At 41.1% G+C, this 25,713-nt stretch overlaps 1 long non-coding RNA gene across 1 annotated transcript; it reads left to right on the top strand.

The window, feature by feature from the left end:
* Positions 1-1,137: 1,137 nt before the first annotated feature.
* LOC131015619 (uncharacterized) lies at positions 1,138-4,426 on the top strand. Its single transcript, XR_009098607.1, has 3 exons — positions 1,138-1,434; positions 3,508-3,572; positions 4,168-4,426. It is a non-coding gene; the product is annotated as an uncharacterized LOC131015619 (long non-coding RNA).
* Positions 4,427-25,713: the final 21,287 nt, after the last annotated feature.

Raw genomic sequence — 25,713 nt, 5'->3', positions numbered from 1 at the left:
CTTATGCACTTAAAGACCGGGCGAGGACGTGGATGCTATCTCTACCGCCCAACTCTATCACTACGTGGGGAGATGCTTGTGAAAAGTTCATGCTGAAATACTACCCAAGTCACAAGACACAGGAGCTGACAACAAAAATAATGGAGTTCACCCAAGGAGCGGACGAGCCTTTACACGAAGCTTGGGAGAGATATGAAGAACTCCTCCGCCAATGTCCTCAACATCAATTCACTAATGTGATGTTGATGCAGTTTTTCTACGATGGGTTAGTAGAAACTGCTCAATTTATGGTGGATAGCACAGCAGGAGGAAACATAGCTCGGAAGACAGCGGCAGACCTGAAAGAGATCTTCAAGACATTGGCCGAAAGCACCCAACAGAAATCTGTCCGTGGAAGAAGAGTTGATGCCAGCGCGGTGACAAATCAGTTTGAGCTGCAGAAGCAAGTAGCCGATCTTGTGAGACAAGTGGAGCATCTCAAGATGGGCAAGATGGAAAATTCTCCAGTTCAGAGTTCAACCTCGCCGAATCCAGCCATGCAGTACGTAGAGCCGTGTGGTATTTGTGGAGATGTCAGCCATGGAGCCCATGAGTGTCATCGAATGGGAGAATTTACTCCGGAAGGACAAGCTGAGGTCTATGCGGCTGTAATGCCCCGACTTTTAATTAAGGATTATAGACTTTTAATTATTGATTTAAGGATTTCTTATGGTAATTAGGGTTCAGCATCCATTAATAAAATACGGACTTATGTGAATTTGATGATTTACATACGTGATGATTTATTTTTATTTTTATTTCAACGGATGATGCACTCAAAATATATTTTGAGTCCATTAAGAGAATGATGGAGCTCAAAGATTTATTTTAAGTTTTCAAATCGAAAAAAAAAAATTATGTATTTATTCATTTTTACCGAGAAATTTAGGAATGATGAGTTATAAAAATTATCCATCAATATTTTTCTCAAATTATTTTCCTATGATGTATTTATAAATTGAGAGAGTGCACTAATGTTAGTGCTATTTATTCTAATTTTGATCACAAGAGTTTTATGCTCTAGCATTTTATTAATTGATGATTAGTCTTACATATATTTTTTTTTTACACATGGGTTATTACTACACCACATTTTTATATTTACTTAATGTAACACCCCATTATCCTCCACTAATATTTTCTTTTCCCTACCACTAATCTTTTTCCCTACCATCACTAATATTTTCTTTTCCCTACCACTAATCTTTTTCCCTACCACTACTCCTACCTCTCCACCACACTACTCCTTTTCCCCCACCACTACATTCTTTCTCCCACTCTCACAACTTTTCTCCCACCATTATCACACTCCATAGAAGCCTTTGAAGCCCCAAGAGAAGTAGCAAAGCAAGGGAGAGTGTGGGAAAACTATAGAGTGAAGGTTGTGCTTCGAGGGTGAGTTTTTCTTTGCTTTTTCTCAACTGAAAATGCTTTATGGCCATGGATTTTTACACATTTGTGTGCTATATTATGTGAGGATATGTTTTATGATTTTGGATGATTATTTTGGTAGAGTTTATTGGGTGAAAAACCGTGCATGAGGTAAGGCAGCGAATCTGCCATAAGCACACTGCTCGGCAGTGTTTTGCAAGGCGATTCCAGCCATCCAAACGGTTCCCAAAAATTCCCAAATTAATTGTGTATCATATTTCATATGTTTTCTATACTTTGGTAAAATTTCAGAAGGTTTGGAGCTCTTATGATTTATTTATGAATTTGTAAACATCACTGCCCATCTGGAATACATTTTTGGTAAACAATCTTTGGGAGGCCATAAGTAAAGTTTCAATCGGTGAAAACCTTTGAAACTTGAATATGTCACTCTAGACTCCCGTATCTTTCTTTTGAAATCGGTCTTACCATTTTTGAGTAAGGGAAACAACCGGTATAAATTCTTGAAATCTAGTTCTTATTCCTTGTACCATCCAGTAGATTTTACAAACCTACGACTTTGAGGTGGCAAAGGCCGACTTAAATCTTTGATTATCAAGCCTATCTTTCTACTGCATATTCACTGACATGTTGGGAACTTACTTGTTCAGTTTTAGAATTTTTGGTGAAGCCTAAAGTGGTTTTTCCGATTTATGTTCTAAATCTGCCAAACTTGAACTCTTTTTGTGCACTGAACTTTAGACAGTCATATCTTCTAAACCATGAATGTTCTTGGAGTAAATCCAACTGTAGAGTGTTATGATCTCTCCCTAGTTTCCAGATTGACCCTTGGGGTTCCCAGTGGAGTTTTTTAAAGGGAGATATGAATTTTTAAAGAAAGCCCACTGACTTGGTTGTAATCTGGAAATCTGAAATTTTCAGATTTTTGCTTGTTAAATACCCATCTTTGAGAGGGCATATCTTGCTCGTTTGAATTTTTTTCATTCGATTCAAATTGGAGAATGATCCTTGAAATGTCTAGTTTCCAGAATGTCTTTTGGAGCCTCATTTGGAGATCCGAGGCAGATTTGATGTCTGTTGCAAAACAACCTCTTAAGAGCTCAAGTTGTTGAATTATTTTCTATGTATCAAAGTTTATTTTAAAGGATGTTTCATGAAAGATTTAGTATATGTGCGTAACGAGTTTGGGACTATTTATTTTAAATGAGGTCCGTTCTTTTATTTAAATTATGATGGACTTTTAATGAATATTTTTGGGATTAAACTCTTATTTCTTGATTTATATAAATTATTTTTTTAAGGACTTATAAATATGAATTTCGTAGGCCTACTGACCTACTGTGATCGACGGTTTGTCGATGTCTAATAGCTTTGAAAATTTTATAGCAAGTCCCTACATGAGTCTTGAGTAACCTGGTAAAATTTCAAGTCATTCCAACTTCGTTTGATACTTCTTTAAAATGCAAAACCTAAACTGCACATTACTACCGAGAATTTCAGAGAACAGAGGAAAGAGTCATTCATTTCAGTAGCTTCCTGTGTGATCTAGATTTCCAAATTTTTATGGTATTAACCTTATTGGGTTAGCTAGATATCCACCAAAGTTGAGCCCAGTTTGACAACGTTTACTATTTTTCAAAAATCCAAGTTTTCGATTGTTCAAAACTGCCGAACATGGTAGATCGTGGTAAAAACGTCATATCTCTCAAACCACTTGGAGTTTTCGACTCTACTTTTTTTTTATATGAAACTAGACTCGAAGATCTTTCTTTCGGTATGAGTCTCGAGTCCAGGAGATGTCGGAGTCAGAACAGATTAAATTTTGAAGTTGAGTCAGTGTAAAAACAGAGCATGTTTTGATGATGTTTGATTGTGATTCTTATGTGCCTTATGTGTTTGTGTTGCCTATGTGTTTGAATGAGATTAGACGAGGTATGATTGATTTTTGACTGTCTTTAATGTAACGAATTATGGATGCTAGAACCCTAAAACATTAAAAGATACCCTAGGCACGTAGAATTAGACTTTGTCTTATGACAATTTCTTCACGAACTTATCGACTCTTCATCAATGAAGGTCCGGGCGACAGAAAGTGAAGCCGAAGAAGAAACGACTCCACGCCAGCTTTAAGAACAATTGAGGTGGGCATTACTTTTACTATACGTATATAGAGATCCCCTGCGTGTCGTAGGCCTCTTATACGAATATATGCATGAGATGATTTTAACTGTTAATTTCAGTTTATTATTATGCCCAAATGATAAATGACTCTTATGAAATGAAAATGAAATGTTCATGAAATGAAATGAAATGTTTATGAAATGATTGACTGCCAAAAATGTTTATGTTTTTATATGTATCCTATCTGTGTTGGTTCGCCAACTTTAAAGGAAATCCAATTGGGATCCTATGCTAGACAAAGGTCGCTAGCTAGGGTTAACGTGTACACTCATGGAGACTGCGAGTCGCTTGCGACCGGTCTTGGCGTCCGTGGTAAGGAGGCCTCCTTCCCGGCGCGTGACAGAAAGGACAGATATGGATCATATAGACTGAAAATGGGATGCGCATCCACCTTTATGAAAATGAATGAAATGTTTTAGTAAGCGCAGGTCATTCAAGAAAACCCCTGTGTGTTACTGTTGGCAGTTCAATTTATATATGTATGCATGTTGTATTTTCGGCTTATGTCACTGAGTATTTTTATACTCAGCCCTGCATGTATTTCTAAATGTGCAGGTTGAGCAGGCGATGGAATGGATCGGTGTTGAGCGGATTTCCCTTTTGATGTTTATGTAATGAAACCTTGAGTATGCATCTCCATATGCATAACTCACACGTTTTTTTCGCTGCAAACACTCTGACTTATTTATCATTTCTACTTGAACTTATTACTACTTTATTTTAATTAACTTTCAGTTGGGGTCTAGTCGTTATGGCAGACTCATTTGTGAATTACCCAAGTGGTTATATATATATACCACTAGTTTGTTATTAATGTTGGTTACTTAGTAAATCCCCTTTAATTTCCGTTTCTTATTGTTCACCCCAAGTCATAACCCCGGTTAACCCGTCATTGGGATAGTGGGTTGTGACAGCGGCACAAGGATTTCAGAGCTATAATCAAATGCAGAGCAGACCTGGATTCGTGCAACACTACAATCAAGGGCAAGGCTATAATCAAGGACAGAGCTATAACCAAGGGCATGAAGGAATATTAAACTGAATTAACGTTCCGCTTTGCCCGATGATCGTTTCTTGGATTATTATTAATTTATCATACAACGATTAATCCTAACATGCTCCTATGAATTTAACAGCTGCACGTTGGAGTTCAGAAATACCTGAAGAACTCAGAAGAATTCGTCAATCTGTCGCTGAACAGGTCAGCCAACTTCAACGCTCCGTTTGACCCCTCAAACGACCTCCAATCGTATTTTGTGCAGAAATACGACTTCTTCGTCTTCGAGAGAGCTTTCCGCGGCCGCCTGATTCGTCTGAATCGGAGTTCTGTGGAGGAAGTTATGGCCGTTTTACGGAGACTGCCAGAACTTGGTTTCCTGCGAAAAACTGACTCCAGCTCTGATCTTCTCGACTGTATCCCGCTCAGCTTTCACCGTTGGATGGACAACGATCTATGAAAGTCCCAAGAGAGAATGCTCCACACTTTTTCCTGCGCCCCACAGCTCTCTCAAAAACCCTAATTTTTATCAGTGTGTTTTCCTGAGAGCTGACAGCTGTATTTATAATAAAATTAAATACGTGTGGGCACAGAATTAGTGTAGTAGGCGTCTTTCTCTCCTTCTAGGGCTAGGAGACATTGGGCCAGTCCAGGGACCAGATACAAGGAATAAAGATGGGCCTCAAATAAATTAATTTATCTATGGTCAGCCCAGACCATAATTAATTTATAAATATCAGTTCATTCCACTAGAGAACCGATACTGACTTACCCCTTTATTGCCGGTGATGAGTCGGGGCTTGTATTTAGACTTATTAAATCTCCGTATTTAAAATATCAGACATCCATTAATTAATTAGAGCTCTGACAGCTTAAATTAATTAATCTCTTTATAAATCCTTAAGCAGTACCACTCAAACTTTATTATTGCGCCTGAACTTAATCAACCTGCAGGGTTTAGCGCAATAAACCTTATTGAGCTCCTTAAGGGGATGTCATTATCCTATACCGGATACGGGTACTAATACAGATAATCAAATATCATATATTAACCGCTATCACCCAAGATACAGAGTACTCGAGTTAGTATATAACTTTCACCCATAGTAAGTCAAAGTGATATACGAATTAACATATATATCTGAATACTTATTAGTATTAAGATCTTATAAGTCACCGAGATCTTGATTCTTCACTTAAGTCAGATAGAAGAATACATCTCAACTGTGGTCCTATCAATACGTAATGACGTACCAGTATAGACAAGTAGCTAAGACAAACTACTTCCATCTATACTGCAGCCTAAACCAATAACTTGTCCTAGAGTTATTTCGGTTGTGATCATATTATATCTCTTAAGGTTATTCCAATTATATGGTCTTCTGTGATCTACAACACACCATATAACCTACTTATACAGAGATAAAGAACATACATATGCAATCATGAACACAATCAGATAGGAGATTTGATAGTGAACTTAGGAAACATTGTATACAAGCATAAAACGTTCTTGCTTTCAGTATACAAATCCAACAATCTCCCACTTATACTAAAGCAAACTTTTAGTATACAATGCGTCTATTTACCAATCACCTAACACTTCTCCCACTTATACTGAAAGTTTCCTAAGTGGGTGGCATCAATCTGGCATCAATCGCATTCCCATCTTTCAATGACCATTTGCGATAAGCCTTTTGTGAAAAGATCAGTAGGTTTCTCCAATATGTGAGAATTTATTCTTTGAGCACATAACCTCGATTTACGAATAATCGTATAACTTGGTACTTACTCTCCATGTGTTTGACCCCTTGTGGTTCTAGGATTCCTTAGAGTTTGCAACTGCACTTGAGGTACCACGAAGGTGATGCTCTCACGCAAACTAGGAATCACTCTTAGACCCTGGAGGTAGTGGTCAAACCAAAAGGTTTTACCTCCCAAGGAAAACACATAGCTCGAGGTAATTATTCTTTGTTCCGGTCAGCCTGGAAATCCGAAACCGTATAATCCAAAAAGGGAACTAAACTGTCTAACTGGTAAACTATCCTTATTCTCTAGTCATGGACTTGAGAATATAATTTACCACAGTTCAGTGTCTTAACTAGGACTATACTGATATCTTACAACCATGCTAACTGTATAGCAAATATAAGATCTCGTACATAGTAATCCATACATGAAGCTATCTACTGCGGAAACGTAGAATACTGCCTTCATTTCCTCAACCTCAACAGGCATCTTAAGACATAGTCTTTAGATAAAGGAACGCCATATCTAAAAGGTAGCAATCCTTTCTTGGCGGTATTCATACTAAAACGAGCATTCACAGTATCAATGTAAGACACTCGAGATAAGCCCAACATCCTTTTCTAGTGATCCCTTATAATCTTGATCACAGAGACGTATACTGTACCTCCTTAGTCTTTCATCTGAGACTGTTCGGATAACCATTACTTTATGTCTTGACAATAGCTCCATATTGTCGCCAATTAGGAGGATATTATCTACATAAAATGCAAGATAAACCACATCACCGATGACACGAGAGCGATTGATACGAGATGTTTCTCTCCCTCCCTCACGTAACCTCGATGGTTTAAGTGAGCTGCTATGGGTAAAATGATCCGAATGTTCTGAGCATGGCACTGGCGAAAATATCATCATAACCTATACCTTCACACTGGGCATAACCTTTCGCCACCAGTCTAGCTTTAAAAGCTACGACCTTGCTCATTCGGACTTATCATTCTCTTGTATACTCACTTGCAACCTATGGCTTTACGGCATTCTGGTAGCAAGATTTTCTTAGTATACAACCATATTCTTAATGGATTGCTCCATTGAGGCGTGCCAGAAATCTACATTCTCGTCTTCCACTAATTCCAAGTAGATATCTGGGTCGATTCTCTTATATTCACTACCAGGGACTGAATCCAAAGATTCTCCCAAGAACATAAATCGATCGGGTTGTCCCACAACCCTCCCACTACAATGGATCTGTGGTGGCACATGTGTGTCAACAGTGCGTGCAGTGTCTTGTGGTACAAAACTCTTGCACACTTGGCTTGGGTGATGGAATCGCCTGTCTAATGTCTTCAATTTCTTGAAGTACACTATCTGTCTTGGATTAGTGATTACTCGCATAGTCCACTTCTAAGAATCGTGTGTCATTGCTAATAACCACCTTCTGATTCTTTAGGACTAATTGCAAAGATACATAATTCATCATCGAACATATTTTTCCAAGAGTGACCTATTTCTTCTCTCCACCACACCATTTTATATAGGGATTACATGGTGTAGTAAACTGGGTTGGAATCCCAAACACTGACAATGAATCAGAAAAGATCATTCCTAACACATTATTGGCCCTTTATCCCCTTTGTCATGAATGACCTGGTCTCCATCTTTTCCTCTATACAGAATTCGCAGGTTCGAAATAGTACAACCTGGATTGAATCCAATGTACTTATTTAGACACGAGCCTTTGGATCCTATTAAGATAGATGTGACCTATTTCTAGGGTATCAATATATGTGTAAGATCCTCATGAGAGATTAGCCTTAACTTTTCTCTTTCTTTTGTTTGATGATGTAAATGCAATATAAAGGTATTTTGTAGACAAGTTATAGTATGAAGAGAGATGTTCAAAATACCAGAATAGACAACTTTGTCATTTATTATGATAGAAACACCACTATCAAAAATGACATAAGATCCATCTATTCAAAATTTTGGAACATGATAAGGAACTCTCAAAAACTAAACTATGTCTTTAGAACTTAAAGACAAGGCTTCAATTGCAACAACTGCGACTCTAGTCACGTTGCCTATGAAGACAATCATCTCATCACTTCTCAGCTTCCTTGTCAGCTTAAAAAGCCATGCAAGGTGTAACAATCATTATCAGTTTCTCTCGTTATCCACTACTCACAACTGAGTAGAAAATGAGCTGATATGTCTCAGTTACTATAGCAAGTGAAGTACCTTAACCCTTTGCCTTGAGTATTGAAAGAAAAAATCTTCAATACTCAATCTTATCACACCACTACTCCCACTATTTCCCTTGTCTTTCTTGCCCCTTGGACCCTTCTTCTTCCCGTCATTCGACGAAGAAGATGGCTCTCCTTTGGCAATAACAAGTGCTTGCACATCTCTTTCCCACAACTTCCTTAGCCGTAACTAGAGCATTCAACAACTCAAAAAGAGTATTATCTTTCTTGCTCATAACAGCGTTGAGGCGGAAGTTCTTAATTAAAAGACTTGGGAAGAGAGTTCAGGATAATATCGACTTTTGCCTCACCGTCGATACTTCCACAGAGCAAGTCAAATCCGTCAAAATTTGCATGACATGCTCGTGCACTGAGCTGTGCTCACTCATAAAAATAACGAGATTACTCTCATCAAATTTAAATGAGCAGCTCAGTCCAACTCTCCGAACACTTTCTTGAGATTCAGCATGATGCTAATAGCATCGTCCATGCCCTGATGTTGAAGCTACAAGGTTTGTGTCATTATACTCATAATATGGCATATAGCCACATTATTCGTCTTATGCCACCTTTTATGTAATTCATTTTTCTCATCAGTTGACTTATTGTTCGGACCATAAGAACGTGGAGTAGTAAGCAACACAAAGAAAACTTGTGTTAATTTGTGATAAAGATAAAAAAACAAAACTGCGTTTCCATTTTATATATGTGGACCGGTTAAAAGACTTTGTGCAAGAATAAAGAAACAGGAGACATAGACATATCTGAAAGTAACGAACATAAAGCACATAATTCGTAACAATAATATTGTAACCTTTTGATAAAACAATATTAATGAAACCTCCAACCGCTCAAAGAATCCCATGTGCAAGCCACGTTGGGTGGACGTTTACACACGAACTCCTCAACCAGACTATTTACCTAGTCATTTAATTTCCATCCATGTCAACTTAACCTTTTGACAAAGGAAATTAATAGTTGGCACCTTAACTAGACCATATCATCATCAAGAAGGGACTCCTTTGGGAGTTGTACATTGTACTTGATATGATATCTAAGCAATGACCACATTTTAACCTTAAAAATTAAATTCTCGAAATTAGCATACTCACTCGGACCATGCCGCTTTCAATTTAATTTTCTTGGTTATCTTATTTAATTCCATTCTCCAAAGTACTTGTGAAAATTACACAAGTAAGCCACGTTGGGTGGACGTTTACTGCATAACTCCCACTACTTCAATGGATTAAATATTTTTATAGAAACCTCTTCTGACAAACTTATGAGAAACAAATATGAAGTAAGCCACGTTGGGTGGACGTTTACTCACATTGCTAATCACTTTGTCTAGAGACCGCATGTGGAGGTCTACATAATTTTAAGAATAAAAATTAATAAGAAATAACCACAATTTAACTTTGAAATTAAATTCTTGAATTTGACATACTCACTCGGACCATGTCGCATTCAATTTAATTTCTTAGTTATCTTATTTAATTCCATCCTCTAAAGTACTCGTCAAAAATTATACGAGTAAGCCACGTTGTGTGGACGTTTACTGCATAACTCTCACTACTTTAATGGATTTAAACATTTTTATAGAAACCTCATCTGACAAACTTATGAAAGAACAAACATGAAGTAAGCCACGCTGTGTGGACGTTTACTCACATCGTCAATCACTTTGTCTAGAGGCCGCTTGTGGCAATCTAAATAATTTTTAATCATCTATAAAATTATTAATACAGCTTAGTCTTTTTTCTTTCAAAAGGTTTGATCATGCTCAATACATAATCCTAAACATGCTCATCTAGAACGCAACATGTAAAACATGCTCGCAGAATTCTAAAACATGCTTAAGAAAACGATAAACCTAGCATGCTTGTCTAAGCGCAGTTAATAAACACATATTAACAAGCAAAGACAAAAACAGCATGCAACGAGCATAAAGGATTAACACCACGACATGCAACGAACAGAAAAAAAGAATTAAAGTTCTTCGTGACCCATTCGTGGAATCCCAACATCTATTCTATTACATTTAAAATAGAAAAGAAAAGCCCAAAAACGAAACTTGGCCTGAACACACCATCCGGTCCGTCTTTGGAAAAACTAGGGTTTGGGCCCCCTAGGGTTTGGAAAAACTCACCCACCTAGGGTTTGGAAGCCCCAAGCGCCGCCGCCTCCCTTTGCAGCCCCCACCGCCGCACAGCAGCCTCCCGGCGCTGCAGCATCCCGGCGCGCGCAGCGCCCCGGCGCTGGCAGCCTCCTCGGCGTGCAGCAGCGACAGCAGCCGCCTTGGCGCGGCATCCGGCGCTCGGCAGCAGCTCTCCTCCGCGAGCAGCAGCAGCATGCCAGTAACAGCAGCACAACAGCCCTCGGTGCTCGGCGACAACAGCGGCAGCAGGTCTCTCGGCGTGGACAGCAGCAGCGGCAGCAGCGGCAGTGCGCCGCCCGCTGGGCGCGCAGCGCGCAAAGCGTGCAGGCGCGGCCCCGGGCGCGCACAGCCCCTGCCGGCTGCAGCCTTCCTCCTCGCCCGACCCGCACAGCAGCAGCTCGCCTCGCCTCGCCTCACCTCGCCTGCAGCGCACGTCCAGGACCGAGAGCAGCAGCGGCCGCGCGGCGCCTGCTTGGGCGCGCTGCGCACGGCGTGCTTGCACCCGCGCGCGCGCTGCTCAACGGCGCCCGCAGCCCCTCGTGTCTAGTCCCGTGCGTCTCCTCCTTACTCCGTTCATCGTTGTTGATTCGTCGTCGTCCTCGTCTCGTTCTCAATTTTACAGATTTACAACGGAAAAACAAAAACAATTTGAAATCCTAATCTAACCACGGATTTTCTCGTGGTGAAAAACGATTACAACGTCAAACGACGTATCCCACGAATCAACGAACCACGAAGAACAACAGCAGTAAAAACAACGCACATTATTAATCGTACATAAATTAATAATAGAGCCAAGAAATTAATCCTGGGCTCTGATACCAATTGAAGGAATATTAAACTGAATTAACGTTCCGCTTTGCCCGATGATCGTTTCTTGGATTATTATTAATTTATCATACAACGATTAATCCTAACATGCTCCTATGAATTTAACAGCTGCACGTTGGAGTTCAGAAATACCTGAAGAACTCAGAAGAATTCGTCAATCTGTCGCTGAACAGGTCAGCCAACTTCAACGCTCCGTTTGACCCCTCAAACGACCTCCAATCGTATTTTGTGCAGAAATACGACTTCTTCGTCTTCGAGAGAGCTTTCCGCGGCCGCCTGATTCGTCTGAATCGGAGTTCTGTGGAGGAAGTTATGGCCGTTTTACGGAGACTGCCAGAACTTGGTTTCCTGCGAAAAACTGACTCCAGCTCTGATCTTCTCGACTGTATCCCGCTCAGCTTTCACCGTTGGATGGACAACGATCTATGAAAGTCCCAAGAGAGAATGCTCCACACTTTTTCCTGCGCCCCACAGCTCTCTCAAAAACCCTAATTTTTATCAGTGTGTTTTCCTGAGAGCTGACAGCTGTATTTATAATAAAATTAAATACGTGTGGGCACAGAATTAGTGTAGTAGGCGTCTTTCTCTCCTTCTAGGGCTAGGAGACATTGGGCCAGTCCAGGGACCAGATACAAGGAATAAAGATGGGCCTCAAATAAATTAATTTATCTATGGTCAGCCCAGACCATAATTAATTTATAAATATCAGTTCATTCCACTAGAGAACCGATACTGACTTACCCCTTTATTGCCGGTGATGAGTCGGGGCTTGTATTTAGACTTATTAAATCTCCGTATTTAAAATATCAGACATCCATTAATTAATTAGAGCTCTGACAGCTTAAATTAATTAATCTCTTTATAAATCCTTAAGCAGTACCACTCAAACTTTATTATTGCGCCTGAACTTAATCAACCTGCAGGGTTTAGCGCAATAAACCTTATTGAGCTCCTTAAGGGGATGTCATTATCCTATACCGGATACGGGTACTAATACAGATAATCAAATATCATATATTAACCGCTATCACCCAAGATACAGAGTACTCGAGTTAGTATATAACTTTCACCCATAGTAAGTCAAAGTGATATACGAATTAACATATATATCTGAATACTTATTAGTATTAAGATCTTATAAGTCACCGAGATCTTGATTCTTCACTTAAGTCAGATAGAAGAATACATCTCAACTGTGGTCCTATCAATACGTAATGACGTACCAGTATAGACAAGTAGCTAAGACAAACTACTTCCATCTATACTGCAGCCTAAACCAATAACTTGTCCTAGAGTTATTTCGGTTGTGATCATATTATATCTCTTAAGGTTATTCCAATTATATGGTCTTCTGTGATCTACAACACACCATATAACCTACTTATACAGAGATAAAGAACATACATATGCAATCATGAACACAATCAGATAGGAGATTTGATAGTGAACTTAGGAAACATTGTATACAAGCATAAAACGTTCTTGCTTTCAGTATACAAATCCAACAGGGCAGAGCAGACCGCAGAAGTATAATCAAGGGCAGAACGTCAATAATGGATGGAGAGGTCAGCAGCCCTGCCCACCGCAACAAAATTTTCCCCAACAATATCCACCGAGGTATCAACAGCAAGGGAATTTTCAGCCTTCGCAGCAACATGCTCAGCCCCAGAAGTCATCACTTGAAGATACGTTGCAAGCTTTTATGGAGATTAGCAAGCAAAATATGGAGATGACTAAACAGAATATGGAGTCTCAAGCATCCACCATAAAAAGACTTGAGACCACCGTAGGGCAACTGTCGGGCACCTTGAACCAATTGCAGCAGCCCGAAAAATTCCATGGTCAACCCTTGCAAACTCATCAGGCTCAAGCTATCACTGTTCTCCGTAGTGGTAAATTGGTAGACAATCAAGTCGAGGTACCAGAGCCGACTCGCAGGCCAGAGCTGATCCGACCACCAATTCTAACAAAGCCGTTCACTCTGTCACGATCACCAGCTCTGACGAGTTTAGCGATGCCAAAGTCAGAGCTTCCGAAATCACCTCTGGCGAAGCCAGTCCTGCCGATTCCAGAGATGCCGAAGTTACCTCTGGAGAAGTCAGTTCTGCAGAATTCCACCGCACAAGGTTCAGTTCTGCCAAGTTCCACTCTGACGAGCCCTTATGAAGAAAAAAGACCAGAGCAGAAGAAAAAGGAAGGAGAGAAGGAAGATCAGCCAAAAGACGGAGTGATGGAGGAAGGAAAAGAGGCCAAACTACACAAATCCACTACACCTTATCGGTCACCAATTCCTTTTCCGGGCAGATTGCGGAATGAAAAGATGGATAAACAGTTCGCCGACTTCTACAACATGCTTGCCAAGGTGAACGTGAATCTGCCCCTCCTGGATGTGATCAGAAAAGTCCCAGCGTATGTGAAGTTTTTCAAGGAGTTAGTCTCCAACAAGCGGAAGTTCGAGGACAATGAGAAGGTTCTGGTCTCAGAAATTGCAAACTCGATCATACAGCAGCCTCTGCCACCAAAGCAACGCGACCCAGGTAGCTTCGTGATTAAAATTGCTTTAGGAAATGGTAAGGAAGCTACGGGAATGTTAGATTTGGGTGCTGGAATTAACCTTATGCCTTACTCTATTTTCAAACAATTAGAGTTAGGTGATTTGAAACCCACCCGCATGTGTCTACAACTCGCCGATAGGTCCGTTAGATACCCCCGTGGGATCATAGAGGATGTTTTAGTGAATGTTGGGGGCTTGATTATTCTCGTAGATTTTGTGGTTCTCGACATTGGGGAGGTGCATGAAAATGGTGTAGAGCACACACTACTGTTAGGAAGACCGTTTATGGCAACCACTAACACCTTAATTGATGTTAAGGATGGAAATATTAAAATGACTGTGTTAGGAGAGTCAGTGTCTTTCTCTGTGCATGATAGTCGAGCTATGCCTTCTGCAAATTTTATCAACGAATGCTCCTTTATAGATCCTATTGATGGCTTGGTTGAGAAGGTATTTTTACAGGAGCAGGAGTGCGTGGAAGTCTGTGCTGGATCGACAGACATGGAAGAGCTAGCTCGGGAAGCTAAAGAGTTCAGCTCTCCACTGCCCAGCGCTGCCCCCTTCAGCTCTGCAACCTTCAGCTCTCCACTGCCCAGCGCTGCACCCTTCAGCTCAGCTATGCCGAGCTCTGTGCTGCCCCGCTCTGCCCAGCCAGTTATGCCGAGCTCAGCCATGTCCAGTCCAGCTCTGCCGAGCTCAGTGCTGCACTGCCATACGGAGCTGCCCATTGATGAACAGATGAGAACCACGAGGCCAGCGCTGGAACTGAAGGAACTCCCAGCCAATCTCAAATACATGTTCTTAGAAGAGAAAAAGGAAAAGCCGAGGTTCAGATCGGTAGCGTTGTCCCTGAATAAAGAAGGCGTGTTGCCAAAGGACGTGTTTGACCCTGGCGCAGCCCATTCTAAGGAGAATTTCCGAGGAGACAGACATCGCATGAAATCCTACTATGGGCGGAGTACTCCGATGGTGGTGGAGTCTCACACTCTGCACGATCCTCACTAAAGATCAAACTGAAGTCCGGCTGGAGACTTTAACTCTAGCGCTTGGTGGGAGGCAACCCACCGTTGGTTTGTTTTTACTTTCTGTTTTTCTTTGTTTTTAGTTGTGTGTTTCGTGTCTCTCCTAAGTTTTGGATGCTTTGCGGATACTATGATGCTTGGTGAGCATATATTATTTTCAGCGCTGCACTTCTCCGCGCTGCACTTCTCCGCGCTGCACTTCTCCGCGCTGTACTTTTCCGCGCTCGCTGCAGTTCTAACTCTGCCACAGACCGCAAAGCCCCTTCTTAACCGCCTCTCACGATGCTTCAGTTTCTCAATGCCAATAATCAGGGACATTTTCTTAACTCTTCTTATTTCTTTTGTGCCCTGAGGACATGGCATGCTTTAAGTGTGGGGGGGTGTTTTATTGTGCATATATTTTCAATTGGGCGAGATTAGTCTTTCTATGCTTAGTTTTTGGTCTCGAATCTTGCTATTTTTTATGAATTTGTGGAAGAGTAGATGGTTTTCGATGCGAATTTCGGGTTTGTGAATGAATGGTGGTTATTCTTGTTTTACTCTTGATATATGTTTCTTGATTGTGCAAAGAATTAAGAGTTTTGTTACAACACGATTGTAAGTTAGTAAAACGTGATTTGTCCGGTAGATGCTAGAAGGAGTGTTGTCATTGTGATTGCCTACGATCGTATCTTATCTGTGAAATGTGAAAAATGTTGGACGAATTGCAAATTTTAAAATTGCCAGCTCTGAAACATCTGGCCTGTTCTGAAATGTGATAGCTCTGAGTCTCTGCTCCTCTAGTCTAACTATGAGCATGGGAAACCACGTGAAAAGACTTTGGATTACATCCAAATGATTTTTATTTCATGAATTATGGCTCAACTGTCGAAAATCTTAAGCACACAAAGTGTGAAAAATGGTGATATTGATTATAAAGGCGATCACATTAGGGAATTCACTTCTAGCGGAGAATTGGGTCTGATCGAATTACTTACATTACTCTTTTGTTGTTTCTTAAACTTTGAGTTACTTGCATGATCGAGAGATATGTGCTGATTGTAAAATTTTGAATTCTCTTTGAGAATGTTTGGATGGAAATTAGCATTGTTGAAATCAATATCTTCCTAGGATTCATATGGATTTTGCTTGAGGATAAGCAAAAGGCTAAGTGTGGGGGGGTTGATTTATGCCTAATTGTTCTAATTTTAGGGGTTTGCATGTGCTTATTTTAAGTTAAATCTTCTGGAAATTGGTGCGTTTTATGGTCTATTTTATGCTTTGCAGAAGATTTAGGTTTTCGAGATGAAAAGTGCAAATCTTGGAGAATTTGGGCTAAGAATCGTGTGTTTGTGCACACTCTAGCATGGAAGAGAGGCAAAGCCCCCGTGCCAGAACCGAGAAGGCCGCGCCAGAGCTAAAACCCCGCGCGGAAATCAGGCCAGAGAAGTCAGGCCAGAGGAGTCACCAGCCAGAGGAGTCACCAGCCAGAGGAGTCACTAGTCAGAGAAGTCGCTAGCCAGAGGAGTTAAAAGTCAGAGGAATCGAGAAGCCAGAGCAGAAGAATCACCTATTCCTCTGCCGAGAAGCGCCAGCATCAGAGAAGTAAAGTCCAGCGCTCGATAGCAGAGAACTCACCGTTCCTCTGGCGAATGCCAGAGAGGAAGCGATTCCGCTGGAGATCCATTCCTCTGGCGAATGCCAGAGCGGAAGCCATTCCGCTGGCGAGAGCCCCGAATTCGGCCGGAGTAGGAGTGTTCCCAGAGCGCGCATTGCAGCTGGAAGTTGCCTTATTTTGCACGATTCTATTGCCTTTAGAATTCTTCTTTGCATGGCAACTTCCATGGTGATCCATAGGGAATTGAAGTCTATAAATAGGGCCATACTTTTCATTGTAATAATCAATCTTTTGCCCTAGTTTTAGACGCCACCTTGCGATTTGTTGGCATCAAAAGCTTAGGAATTTCATTGCTTTCTTAGTTCGAGGTTTTTAGTATTCTGAGTTAGATTTTAATTTCGTTTTTAGTTTAGTTCTTGGATTGTGATCGAGTGACACGATTATACGTTCAAGACAATTACGGTATTTCGTATTTAAATTCAATTTACTTTCGTTTAATCATGTTTACGTTTTTCGTTTATGCTTTCTTTTCAATTATGCCATTTAAATTATGCACTTTAGTTTCACGCCTAGATTAGAAGTCTCTAAATTTACAAGTCTTTAATTTCTTAAGTTAGGTTTAATTCGAGTTGTTTAAATTATTGCCTAGGTTAAGTTTAAGTTCAATTTACGTTTAAGTTTAAGTTACGTTTTTAAATCAAAACCTTTACTGCTTTCTTTTATTGCTTTTTCTTACGATACTACTAAAAGCCCTTAAAGACTTTCCTTGAGAGATGACACTGGGTCAACTTACCATCGCTAGGATGTCCTTGTTCTATTGCAAGTCAACTTAGAGGTGTTTCTAGTTGAGTCAACCGTGACTATTCCAGTTTTTCCCTTTTTGCTTATCTCTGCTTGGTGCACTGACCTTTCCCTTTTTTGTCCCGAGTACTGAGTTAACACTTGCACGTGACATTTTTTCGACACGGCTTGGTCTCCCCATACCTCTCCAATTTGTCCTCCTTCCAAGGGGAATTTCATCTTCAGATAAAGAGTAGAAATTACTGCTTTGAAAGAATTCAGCGCTGGTCTCCCAAAGATCATGTTATAAGAAGGCTTTGGTGCATTGATGACCAAGAACCTGACCATTCGAGTCATTTTTCCCCCTGCTTGCCCTATCGTCATTGGTAGTTCAATTGTTCCCACTAGTAGGACTGATTCCCTGAGAAACCGTAAAGAGGAGCCACAACGGGCTTTAACTTAGCTTCCAACCCCATCGCCTGCCAGCATTCCAAGTATAAAATGTTGACAGCGCTGCCTGAATCAACAAAGATGCAATGCACCAGAACATTAACCACATTCGCAGAAAACACCAAGGCATCGTCATGGGGATAAAATAAGGGCCTAGTATCTTGTGGACCAAAAGATATTGTAGGCTCATCAGACGCAATGCTAACCGCCATGACAGATTGATCATAGTATCCGGATCTAACGGCGCGAGCGATTTGCTTTTTGGCTCTGTTGGATGTTGGTGTATTATTCTCCCCTGTGATCAAGTGCACTTCTCTGTCATACTAAACATGATTTACGGGGTTATGTCTATCCTGGTTGTCTCGTCTATGATCTCTTCTTTCCCTTCTCTCTTTGTGCATGTCCCTTCTATCCCTGTCATCATGACCATGGCAGAAGTCGTTGTGTCTGCGCCGTTCATCCTCTTTGTCTCGTCTATGTTCATCATAGTGGTGTTCTCTGGATGCACCACGGGGTCTCTCTATATATTGGTCCAGGAACCCTTTCTTCACTAAGATTTCCAATTGATGTTTCAAGTGTCCGCACTCCCGGGTGGGATGGCCATAACAGTTGTGATACTCACATAATAGATTATTCCTTCCCGGCTTTGGCGCTCCTGAGTGGTAATCCTTTGGGGCTCTGAAATAATTTTCCCCTTTAATTTGGTGAAAAATCTCATCAATGTGACGATTCCATTGGGTCTGATTTCGTAGATCATCTCGATAACCACTACGTTCTTTCTTTCTCTCTAACTGCGCCGCTAGTAGCGGAACAGCTCCGATCTCGACTGCCATTGTTGGAATTTTAGGAGGTAATCCCCGATATGGGTTCCTCGTGATGTACTTTTCCCCAGTATCTGTGTTGTCTTATTTTTTAGGCTTGAGTTTGTCGGCCTCTACTTTTCTTGCCATTTTCGCATCCTCCAACCGAAGATATCCCGATATTATCGCCATGATGTCTTCGAAATTGGTAGGTGGTTTAATTTGAAGTGCTTCAAAGAGTGGACCTTGCTTTAACCCTCTAGCAAAAGCGTACCACTTGATTTGAGATTCTGCCTCTGGTATATCCAGTGCTATTGTATTGAACCTGGCCACATATTCGCGAAGCGTTTCCTGTGGTTCCTGTCTGATGTCCATTAAAGAAATGGTCGTTCTTCCTACCCTCTTTGCACTAGCGAATTGTCTCTTGAACATGAGGTGAAGATCACCGTAGGATTGGATAGAGTTGCTCCTCAAGTTGTGAAACCACCGCTGAGCCATTCCAGACAAAGTTGTGGCAAAGATCCTGCATTTGATTCCCTCCCCGTATTGATGCAGCGCAGCTAAACCCTCAAAGCGAGCCATATACACCTCCGGGTCGGTGGTACCATCATAGTCCAGTGAGATAAGACGATAATTCACCGGTAAAGGCTCCAGCAGTATTTCTTCTGAAAATGGGCTCTTGTTGGCCAATGTCATTATGGGAGTGTCAGTGTTGCGTCCTTCCCTATCTCTCGTAAGTATGGTCTCAATCGGTCTGCGCCGACTTCTTTTGGGAAGCTCCCTTAGGGGCTCTTCAAACCTCGGCTCATGTTGGTCAGGGGATTCATTCACCTCCGTATTACGATCATGCTCTTTAAGTTCTGTCTTCAAACTCTTCAACTGGCTTCGGAGGAAGGATACTTTCTCCTTAAGTTTGTCGTTGTCTTTGTGCATTCCCAGACTGCGCTGCGGAGTAGTCCCGCTAGTTGAATCAGTCACATCCTCAATCTGGACGCTATTCGTAATGAACTTTTGCTTATTTCTTCCCCCATCTTCCTCCCTGTTCACCCCTGTCTATGCGACCATCGTTGCCCCTCCTTCCCCAGCCTGCGCAGGCGTAGGTACTGATTTTTGAGTAACGAGAATTCCCTCTGGTGTGGTGGTGGGCGGAGTGATCCCATTAAGGAGCGCATAGTTGCGTAGTTGAGCATGGCTAGCATTTGTTCAGTGATAGGGACATTAACCGATCTTGGTGCAGGAGCAGTAGTAGCAATAGCGGGCGTGACTGTTCCCATATTAGACTGTTTAGAGCTTGGGATTGTGTTGTTGATCGTAGTAAAACCTGGCGGAGTGAGCCCAGTGAAATCAATTCCCTTAGTCGATGTGTCATCAGTTGGTTTGGTGCTTATGTTCCCTACAGCAGCTTCGAAATCCTTATTTAGATCCTTGCGGTGTTCGTGGGTTGCCATTACGTAGTACCTGTTCACTGTTTGGTTATAAAATACAAAATAATGAGTTAATATCAAGAATATATTAGCGCAGACGAGCTGCGCTGATTTCACTTATTTTTGCGTGTAGTTCCCTTTCCATGATAAGTGGGCCCATAAGCGTCCCAATAATAGATATAAACCCCAGAAAAATCCACGAACTTTGGCCCATAGAACGATTCCCGATCAAATATACGGAAATCCGCAGATAGAAAGAAATTTATAGAAATCCTCTTTGAAGTTCTTGAATATCCCCCTTTTCTGGGAAATAAACCCAGAAAAGGTAAGGGAGGTTCCCGGCGCTCGTGTTTAAATAAAAGAGATTCCCATAACGGAGAATTCCGGTAGAGCATACTCCCGGAAAAACGCAAAGGTTAGCCGAAATAAACAACAAATTATTAAACACAAGGAAAGAGAATTACCTCGATCAGCTCACGACGGGCATACGTCAAAATCGAATAGACAAAATTAATGAACGACATGGACAGAAAATTTCAAAAATTCAAAAATGGCACAATTCCCAAAAAACATTTCAAAAAACCTTCTCATTCCCCTATTATTTCTCCTTTGTTCATGCAAGGTGGCAGAGGCCATCCAGATCCCAGAAACCGAGTAGATCGAAGGCACAAACAATCAGATGTGTATTTTGATTTATGCTTAATTATTCTAATTTTAGGGGTTTGCATGTCCATATTTTAAGTTAAATCTTCTGGAAATTGGTGCGTTTTATGGTTTGTTTTATGCTTTGCAGGAGATTTAGGTTTTATAGATGGAAGAGTGCAATTTTGGAAATTTTGGGTTAAGAATAGCGCTTTTTAGGATAGCTCTGTCGCCAGAGCTGAGCTGACTTGCAAAGTTAGAGTCGAAATTTCCAGAGCTGAACTTCCCTATGCATAGCTAAAATCTTCAGAGCAGGGCTGAATTCGCCAGAGCTGACTTCCAGCTCTGTCATGCCGTTCCAGAGCTGACTTCCAGCTCTGACTACCTTTCCAGAGCTAACGCACCAGAGTTCGCTTAAGTTCCAGAGCAGAGTTACTCTCGCCAAAGCTAAATTTCCAGAGCTGACTTCCAGCTCTGCCATGACCGCCAGAGCTGACTTTCAGCTCTGCCATGATCGCCAGAGTAAACTTGACAGAGCAGATCTAAAGATCAACAGAGTCAACCTATGCAGAGCTGACTTTTCAACTCTGCACTTTTTCAGAGCTCGCTAATGCAGAGCTGACTTTCAGCTCTACAGCGGGCTTTTATACTCTGGTGCGGGCTTTCAGCTCTACAGTGGGCTTTTCAACTCTACAGCGGGCTTTCACACTCTGGCGCGGGCTTTTCAGCTCTGCAGTCCAGAGTATGCTCATAAACACGATTCTTAGCCCAAAATTTCCAAAATTTGCACTCTTCCATCTATAAAACCTAAATCTCCTGCAAAGCATAAAATAACACATAAAACGCACCAATTTCCAGAAGATTTATCTTAAAATGAGCACATGCAAACCCCAAAATTTAGAACAATTAAGCATAAATCAGTGGGTTTGAGGGAGGGGGTGGAAGGGAATCTAATTATGGTAGAGAATAAGGATTGGATGGCGAAGTGAGGAGAGTTCTGATTAAGCTTCCCTAACACCAATAGGAAAAAAGAATGGTGCCGTCGGGGTGAAGCGGATTCAGATGTTCCATGTGCAAAAAAAATCCGCTTATCGTTATTCAATGATGCTACACTAACGGCGGAGGCTGCCATGCAGCCCCCCTTCTCCCCCCCAATCATTATGAAGTGTGTTGTTTGGAATGCTCGGGGACTGGGCCAGCCCCTAACATTCCATAATCTTCGTAGGATGGTGTCCGACAAGGCTTTGGTTATTATTTATTTCTAAAACGAAGGTTCATTCGAGAAAGTGTGATAGGTGGAAACATATTTTAGAGTTTAATGGGTATTTTATTGTTAACCCGATGGGAAAGAGTGGAGGCTTGATCTTATTCTAGAAAGCACCATTGGAGGTGGATATCCATAGTTTTTCGGTGGGGCATATCGATTGTTTTGTGCGCTTACATGAGAAGATATGGTTATTTACAGGTTTCTATGGGCATCCAGATCCGACCAAAAGATATCATTCGTGGGATTTGCTCAAGAGGTTGGGGGAGTGCTCGCAGGACTGTCCTTGGTTAATTGGAGGTGACATCAACGAAGTTATCTGCCAACATGAGAAGAAAGGTGGGATAAAGAAGACATGCTCTCATGGCTAGGTTCAGGAATGCGTTAGATTTTTTTGGTCTCAAGGCTATTAACAGCGAGACTGATTACACATGGTATAATTAGCGACATGGTGCAGAAGCTATTTATGAGTTGTTGGATAGATTCTTCGTAACTAAGCAAGGTATGGCAGTATTTGGAGAACGTCTTGCTCGAGTTTTTGACGTTTATGGTTTTGATCATAGAGTGGCGCAGTATGGTATCGAGGAGAAGGAAGTTGGGGCAGCAGGCGAGGGTTATAAACGATTCTTTTTTGAACAAAAGTGGCTGCTTGTAGAATCGTTTACAGTGGATATTCTTATGAATTGGCACCTTGGTGGGGCTTGCCCTTACATCATCAGTTGTTGCATTGTCAACGCTATTTAAGAAAATGGGAAAGATCGAATTTTAAGAACCCCATAAAAAAGCTTGATGAGTTGCATGAGAAAAGAGTTGAGATGTTAAACTCTAGGTTGGGTTCTAATGTTAAGCTACATAAGTTGAATAAAAAGATTGAGCAGTTGGCGAAAGAGGAGGAAATCCATTGGAAACAAAGATCGAGAGCTAATTAGCTTAATTTTGGGGACAGAAATACAAAATACTTTCATATGTTTGTATCCGATCGAAAGAGGAACACTATTGTGGAGGGCTTAGATCCATTTGGGAAACTAAAAAAAGATTATGTGGATAACGCCTCCATTATCCAGGGATTACTTTGATGAGTTATTTACATCCAATAATCCATCATTGGCTGATTTTGAGAAGGTGACCAAGTGTTTATCAAAAAAATTCGACAATGAGGAAGTCCATTTTTTGAATGAGCCTTTTCAAATGAGGAGGTCCGGAAAGCAGTCTTTCAGATGAACGCGCACAAGGTGCCTAGCCCTGACAGTTTTTCTCTCATTTTTTTCCAAAATTTCTGGGAGAAATCGGGAACGGGGTCACTAAAGATGTTCTGAATATTTTTGAATGGGGGAGGGGGATTCGATTAAGGAATAGAATAACACTCTAATTGTTCTTGCTCCTAAGATAAAAACCCGACAAAGGGTTACTGAGTTTAGAAAGATAACTCTTTAAAATACTATTTATAAGATCGTGACTAAAGCGTTAGCAAACAGGATCGGAAAGGTGCTGGGAAGTGTGGTGGATGATTCATGACTCAACTCAAAACACCTATTGAATTGACTTGCAATCGTACGAGGTCAATTGCAGTGGAATAAGCTAACCCAACTCGTCTCTCAAGGAAGGTTAAACAAGGTGTTCTCTCGTGTTGCACACAGATAACAAAAAATAAACCTAAACACTCTAATTAAGATTTTGGGTCTGACTCTCTCTTTTTGTCTAGCACGTAATTAAAATAAAGCATGTAAATTATCTATGCAAGAAATAAAGCAAGTAAAACTATCTAGGTAAGAACTAAAATAATACGCAGGAATAAAAAGCATGAAAATCTACTCTAGGGTTCTTGAGGAAAAATCAATAATTCATTAAACTAATTGCGCAATATAAATAACAATTATCTAGACAGAGAACGAAATTATTAAGCAGAATAAATCTAAAGAGCATCCGAAAAAAATAACAACTACTGTATTGAAATCATAAATCCAGAGTTTATCTAGGCAATAAATAGAAACTTACAGTAATTGATGATAACTGGAAAAGAATCTCTAACTATTGAATTACTCTAGGCGTAGGAATTAAGAATGAAAGTAGTAAACCCTAACTAAGAAATTAGTGTCTGGAATGATGGCTAGAACTGTGTCTGGGAAAAAGTATAAGTATGAGAGTTCCCTAGAAAAAATGAGAAGTCAGCCTTTTATACTCCGGATATGAAATACGCCTTTTCTTCTAATTATTGAATCTGGGACACGTGGCACCTTTTTATTGGAGCAAAATCTGAGTGATTGGATGGAAGCTCGGCCGCTGGGATGGCGCTCGCCCGCTGGGAGTGAGGAATCCCTCGACCGCTCGGCTGAACGCACGGTGCTGGGCGTGGAAGGCCTTCGAGCGAGCACGGGCGAGCGCGGGCGAGGGAAGCTGGGGCCTCGGGCGCAAGGTGTGAAGGCCTCGGGCGAGGAAATGAAGGAGCGGGCGAGTGAGAAGCTCCAGCGGGCGAGGGGTGGCCATCAAGAGGCCCTCGGGCGAGGGAAAAGCTGCTAAGGCACTGGGAAGGCCCTCGGGCGAGCTGGCAAGGCCTCGGGCGAGTAAAAACGCGCCCCTCGGCCGCGAGGTCCGTCATGCGCGCTGCCCGATGTTTTTATTTTTGTCCGTTCTCCTTCGTTACAAGTCAGAATTTGGATCCGTTTTCGCCTAAGGACTCCTATCGAGACTAGCTACAATTCTTCTGAAGACTAACGAGCTAAATTCGAACTCTATATTTTTCCACAAATTAATTAAATAGAGCATCCAATCCTGAGACAACAAAATAAGCACATTAGCTCAAACCAATCAATTATTGAGTGAACGAGACCAAAAATATAAACTCATAACACACCTAAACACCCATATAAACATCAGAAAATCGGACTAAACAACCCCCACATACTTAGCCTTTTGCTTGTCCTCAAGCAAAATCTATATAAATCTAATAAAGAGGTGATTCCACGATGCTCATTTCCAACCAAACATTCAACAAGCCAATTCCAGATTTTTTTCACAAAAAATACATGTATCTAGATAATGCAAATACTTAGAGTTGAAGAAGCAAAACGATTGTAAGATAAAAGATTCGATCAGACCCAGTTCTCCGCTAGAAGTGAATTCCCTAATCTGAACACCTTTATAATCAATATCTCATTTTACAACTATTTCCTTATTCACAATTTTGTGTTCTGTTTAGAAGTTCTTTCTTTAATTTCGACAGTTAAGCTAAGATTCGTGAAATATAACCTTTTGGAGGTAATCCAAAGTCCTCTCACGTGGTTTACCATACTCATAGATTTTCTAGAGGAGCGGAGACTCAGAGCTGTCAAATATCTCAGAATTCAAACAACTTCACACAAATAGATATGATCGTAGGCAATCACAATGACAACACTCCCTCTAGCATCTACCGGACAAATCACGTTTCAATTGCTTACAAACATTTTGCATTTAAAAAAAACTCATAAATCATTTGCACCTATAGAAACATATATAAGACGAAAAACTAGAATAGCCACCAATCAGCACTAACCCGAAAATCACATCGAAAACCATCACTTCAATATATCAATATAGACAAGCTCAAATTC

This window comes from Salvia miltiorrhiza, chromosome 3 (genome assembly GCF_028751815.1).
Source record: "Salvia miltiorrhiza cultivar Shanhuang (shh) chromosome 3, IMPLAD_Smil_shh, whole genome shotgun sequence".
Classification (NCBI taxonomy): domain Eukaryota; kingdom Viridiplantae; phylum Streptophyta; class Magnoliopsida; order Lamiales; family Lamiaceae; genus Salvia; species Salvia miltiorrhiza.
This window is presented reverse-complemented; position numbering and strand designations above follow the sequence as displayed.